At 43.8% G+C, this 6,183-nt stretch overlaps 1 protein-coding gene across 6 annotated transcripts in view; it reads left to right on the forward strand.

The window, feature by feature from the left end:
• Positions 1-6,183, forward strand: part of THRAP3 (thyroid hormone receptor associated protein 3) — a 342,660-nt gene that overhangs the window by 95,687 nt on the left and 240,790 nt on the right. The gene's annotated exons all lie outside the window — the stretch shown is intronic.

Raw genomic sequence — 6,183 nt, forward strand, 5'->3', positions numbered from 1 at the left:
GGTCGAATGACTGGGGGATGTAGTTAAGGGGGGAGCTATATAGACAGCTCTGCTGTGGTTGCTCTCTTTGCCACTTCCTGTTAGGAAGGATAATATCCCACAAGTAAGGATGAAACCGTGGACTCGGTACATCGCAAAAGAAAGAAATTTATCAGGTAAGCATAAATTTTTTTTTTTTTTTAAGTAGACAACCCAAAGTATTGATCTAGGCCCATTTTGGTATATTTCATGCCACCATTTTACTGCCAAATTCGATCAAATAAAAAAAAAATCGTTCACTTTTTCACTAACTTTGGGTTTCTCACTAAAATGATTTACAAACAGCTTGTGCAATAAGTTTTAGCTTTAGTGTAGAGTTCAGCCTCCCACCTGATGCATCCCACCTCCTTTACCCTCCCAAACAACACTTCCCTCCCCCACCCCACAATTGTCCCTGCCATCTTAAATACTGGCAGAAAGTCTGACAGTACTAAAATAAGTTTGTTTTAAAAAAAAAAAAAAAAAAAAAAAAAAAAATATATATATTCTGCTGTGTAGGATCCCCCCTGATCCCCCCTCCCCCCTCTATTTGCCCCCATTTTGGGTACTTTTTTTTTTTTTTAAATAAAGCCCACTTTTTCTGTAGTGTAGCTGCCCCTCCTCCATACCCCACCCCCTCCCAGATCCCTTAGATCCCTTTTTCAACTTTAATTTCCCCCTCCTCTGCCACCCTGCACCCTCTCCAACCACCCTCTCCCACCACTTCAAATGCGGCTGCCAGATCGCAGGCGTGCACACGCCTATCCTCCCTGCAGCTGCTCCCACCCACCAACGATCTGCACCATCGTTGGCCGCTGCAGAGAGGGCCACAGAGTGGCGCCCTCTGCATTAGTGTGACAAAAAAGGTATTGTAGTGATGCCTCAATATTGAGGCATCACTGCAATACCTTGAAAGCGGCTGAAAGTGATCAGGATCGCTTCCACCGCTTGAAACCCCTAAGAATGTACAGGGTACTTCCTTGGTCGTTAACTGACCTTTTTTGTAGGACGTACCCTGTACGTCCTTGGTAGTTAAGGGTTAAAACTGCATTCTCTTGTTTCATTAAAGAAAAATTGTGGGTTTCATATTACTTTAACTTAGCTTGCAAAATAGCACTTATCAAGCATTCCTCCCTTCATATATTTTAGTTCTGGATTTTTGTTTTTTTCACATTAATGGCATCAGACAAGTTAAAGGGACAGTAGTAAACACCACACAATGTTTCTGTTGTATTGCTAATAGAATAATGTATCATCCAAGACTAATAATAAAATAAAAATGCATTTAGAGGTTTCAATTGTCTCTGAATGCAGAAGAAGATGGCTGCTTGCGGCATTTGGCTATTTTTGGAGCAGTATTTCTTCTTGTGAAAGGGCAATACACTAAAATCTGTAATCCAGTTTAGTGTGTTGCAATTTCACAAGAAGAAATCGGCTCAGAAAACATCCGAATGCTGCAAGAAGCTTGCCCTTCAAGATTTGGAGGCATCCTAAACCTCTGAATGCGCGTCTACAAATTAACATACTTTTTACTTCAATTTCTTTTACAAGATATGACGAGTCCACGGATTTCATCCTTACTTTGGGATATCGCCTCCTTGTCAGCAGGAGGCGGCAAAGAGCACCACATCAGAGCTGTATATATAGCTCCTCCCTTCCCTCCCACTCCAGTCATTCTCTTTGCCTGTGTTAGTGATAGGAAGAGGTAAAGTGAGGTGTTGGTTTAGATTCTTCAATCAAGAGTTTATTATTTTTATGGTAGTGCCTATGTGTGCTACTTTGTTCTAGGGTGTAGCCTAGACCAGATCAGTCTCTTCAGTAAAAAAGAGAAGCATCTGGTGGCTTCAAAACAAGGGGAACTGGGGATATTTTATTCTCACTGCGCCTCCCATACTGAATGCTGCCCTTCAGATGATGATCTTAGCAATATTAGCTAAGATTCTGTATGTCTCCACAGAACTGCAAGAGGGAAAGAAGACCACTTGATCCTGTGAGACTGATCATGCTGTCGCTCAGCATAGAGGTATGTACAGCCCTTTATAATTCTGGGACAATTCTTACCTCAGAAACTGCTGTATATCTTCCCTGTTTCATAGTGGGTAATGGACCTTTAAGGACTCCCCTCATTACTATGTCCCTCCCAACGTTCGCATAACATTGACAAGATTATGGCGATGAGGTGGGAGTCACGTATATGGGCTTTATTATAAAGAAGGGCTCCTACTGTGACGTATGACTCTGTTTTCGTTGGAGGTTGATACCTAGCTATATAACAAATGTCAGGTGGACTATGTTTTTTCCTTTAAGATGTAAAGGAATTAGACCTCTTATCTGTTTCAGTTATAAAATGGCTGATATTTTCTTGCAGATTTCCAAGTCGGCGGCTAAGGGTTCGGGATTGTCCATCTTAGCACGCAGTGCCTTAGGGTTGAATTCTTGATATGCGGATGCGTCACCTAAGCCCACGCTTTTGGCTATTCCTTTCATGGGGAGGACCCTGTTCGGGCCTGTCTGGAAGGAGATCACTTTCTGTCATTACGGGAGGTAAGGGTTTCCTCCTACCTCAGGATAAAACATCTAAGCAAAGGGGTAGACAGAGTAATTTTCGTTCCTTTCGAAATTTCAAGGGAGTCCCCTCTTTTCCGCTAAACAGAAAGCAAATTTTGCACAAACCAAGTCCCTCTGGAGACCCAACCAGGCTTGGGACAAGGGTAAACACCCAAGAAGCCCGCTGCTGCCTCCAAAATAGCATGAAGGGGCGGCCCCCGATCCGGGACCGGATCTAGTAGGGGGCAGACTTTCTCTCTTTGTCCAAGCATGGATACGAGATGTTCAGGACCCATGGACACTGGAAATCGTGTCTCAAGGGTATCAGTTGGAGTTTAAAAATTCCTTCCCAAGGGGTAGGTTTCTCCTTTCACGATTGTCTGTAGACTAGATAAAAAGGAGAGGCATTCTTACGTTGTGTAAAAGACCTCTCCAGTATGGGAGTAATTTGTCCCGCTTCAAAACAGGAACAGGGGCAGGGGTTTTACTCAAATCTTTTTGTGGTTCCCAAAAAAGGAGGGAACGTTTCGACCCATTTTAGACCTCAAGAGTCTAAACAAGTTTTTCAGACTTCCATCCTTCAAGATGGAGACTATTCGGACAATTTTTCCATTGATCCAGGAGGGTCAATATATGACTACCGTGGACTTAAAGGATGCATATCTGCATATTCATATCCACAGAGATCATCACCTGTTCCTGAGGTTTACCTTTCTGGACAAGCATTTTCAGTTCGTGGCTCTTCCTTTCGGGCTGGCCACGGCACCCAGGATCTTCACGAAGGTTCTAGGGTCTCTGCTGGCGGTTCTCAGGCCGCGGGGCATTGCAGTGGCGCCTTATCTGGACGATATTCTGATCCAGGCGTCTTATCAGCTGACAGTCTCATAACCGACATGGTCCTATCCTTTCTAAGGACTCACGGGTGGAAGGTGAATCTAGAAAAGAGTTCACGAATTCCACGGACAAGGGTTCCTTTCCTAGGAACTCTAATAGACTCTATATCCATGTAAATCTTCTTGACGGAAGTCAGAAAGTTAAAGATTCTGAATACATGCCAATCCCTTCAGTCCAATCCTCGGCCATCAGTGGCTCAGTGCATGGAGGTAATAAGGATTCATGGTGGCGGCAATGGACATCATTCTTCAGTTTGCTCGTTTTCATCTCAGGCCTCTACAACTGAGCATGCTCAGACAGTGGAATGGATATTATGCAAATTTGTCTTCTCAGATGGATCTAGATCAGGAGACAAGAGACTCTCTTCTTTGGTGGTTGTCGCAGGATCATCTGTCCAAGGGACATGCTTCCGCAGACCCTCATGGGTGATAGTGACAACGGACGCCAGTCTACTAGGATGGGGAGCAGTCTGGAATTCCCTGAAGGCCCAGGGTGTGTGGACTCGATCGGAGTCTCTACTTCCAATCAATGTTCTGGAGTTGAGGGCAATATTCAATGCTCTTCAAGCTTGGCCTCAGTTGGCTTTGGCCAAATTCATCCGATTTCAGTCGGACAACATCACGACACTGGCTTACATCAATCATCAGGGAGGAACAAGGAGTTCCTTAGCGATGACAGAAGTATCCAAGATATTTCGGTGGGCGGAGGCTCACTCTTATCTGTCAGCAATCTACATCCCAGGAGTGGACAACTGGGAGGCGGATTTTTTGAGCAGACAGACGTTTCCTCCGGAGGAATGGGACTCCATCCGGAGGTCTTTGTCACCCTGATTCTCAGATGGGGCAGGCCGGAGCTGGATCTCATGGCATCTTATCATTATGCCAAGCTCCTGAGATACGGATCCAGGTCCAGGGATCCCCAGGCCGATCTGATAGATGCCTTGGCAGTGCCTTGGTCGTTCAACCTAGCTTCTGTGTTCCCACCGTTTGCTCTCCTTCCTCGGGTGATTGCTCGGATCAAACAGGGGAGAGGGCTTCAGTGATTCTCATCGCTCCTGCGTGGCCTCGCAGAACTTAGTATGCCGATCTGGTGGACATGTCATCTCTGTTTCCGTGGATGCTTCCATTGCGACAGGACCTTCTTATTCAGGGACCCTTCCATCATCCGAATCTAATTTCTCTACAGCTGACTGCTTGGAGATTGAAGGCTTGATTTTATCTAAGCGAGGGATCTCTGATTCGGTCATTGATACTTGATTCAGGCATGTAAGCCTGTTACTACAAAAAATTACCATAAGATATGGCGTAAATGTCTTTATTGGTGCGAATCTAAGGACTACTCATGGAGTAAGATTAGGATTCCTAGGATTTTATCCTTTCTCCAAGAAGGATTGGAGAAAGGGTTATCAGCAAGTTCCTTAAAGGGAAAGATTTCTGCTCTATTTTGTTACACAAACGTCTGGCAGATGTTCCGGATGTTCAATCTTTTTGTCAGGCTCTGACTAGAATCAGGCCTGTATTTAGACCAATTGCTCCTCCTTGGAGTTTTAATTTAGTTCTTAATGTTTTTCAGGGGGTTCCGTTTGAACCTATGAATTCCATATAGATATTAACTGGTTATCTTGGAAAGTTTTATTTTTGTTTGCTATTTCTTCTAATTGCAGAGTTTCTGAGCTTTCAGCATTACAATGTGATTCTCCTTACCTTATATTTCATTCCGATAAGGTAGTGTTGCATACCAAACCTGGTTTTCTTCCTAAGGTGGTTTCTAACAAGAATATTAATCAGGAAATTGTTGTTCCTTCATTGTGTCCTCCTCCTTCTTCTAAGGAGGAGCATCTGTTACATTATTTGGACGTGGTCCGTGCCCTTGCAGGCAACTAAAGAATTTTGCCAATCATCTTCATTATTTGTTGTTTGTTCCGGAAAACGTAGGGGCCAGAAGGCTACGGCTACCTCCCTTTCTTTTTGGCTGAAGAGTATCTTCCGTTTTGCATATGAGACTGCTGGACAGCAGCCTCCTGAAAGAATTACGGCTCATTCTACTAGGGCTGTGGCTTCCTCATGGGCATTTAAAAATTATGCTTCTGTTGAACAGATTTGCAAGGCTGCAACTTGGTCGTCTCTTCACACTTTTTCCAAATTTTCCAAATTTGATAGTTTTGCCTCGTCTGAGGCTGTTTTTGGGAGAAAGGTTCTTCAAGCAGTGGTGTCTTCCGTTTAGGTCTCTGTCTTGTCCCTTTCATCCGTGTCCTATAGCTTTGGTATTGAATCCCATAAGTAAGGATGAAATCCGTGGACTCGTCATATCTTGTAAAAGAAAAGGAAATTTATGCTTACTTGATTTGTTTATTTTAAGATATGACGAGTCCACGGCCCACCCTGTCATTTCCTAAGACAGGTCTTTATTTTTGTTAAACTTCAGTCACCTCTGCACCTTGGCTTTTCCTTTCTCTTCCTAACTTAGGTCGAATGACTGGAGTTGGAGGGAAGGGAGGAGCTATATATACAGCTCTGCTGTGGTGCTCTTTGCCTCCTCCTGCTGACCAGGAGGCGGTATCCCATAAGTAAGGATGAAATCTGTGGACTCGTCATATCATAAAAGAAACAAATTTATCAGGTAAGCATAAATTTCCTTTTTTTGCTATATTTTGAGGAGCCAATACAGGGTATAGTCTGCAGACAACAAAGCTAGACACTTTCATATTAGTATAAAATGAATTGT

This window comes from Bombina bombina, chromosome 3, assembly GCF_027579735.1.
Source record: "Bombina bombina isolate aBomBom1 chromosome 3, aBomBom1.pri, whole genome shotgun sequence".
Classification (NCBI taxonomy): domain Eukaryota; kingdom Metazoa; phylum Chordata; class Amphibia; order Anura; family Bombinatoridae; genus Bombina; species Bombina bombina.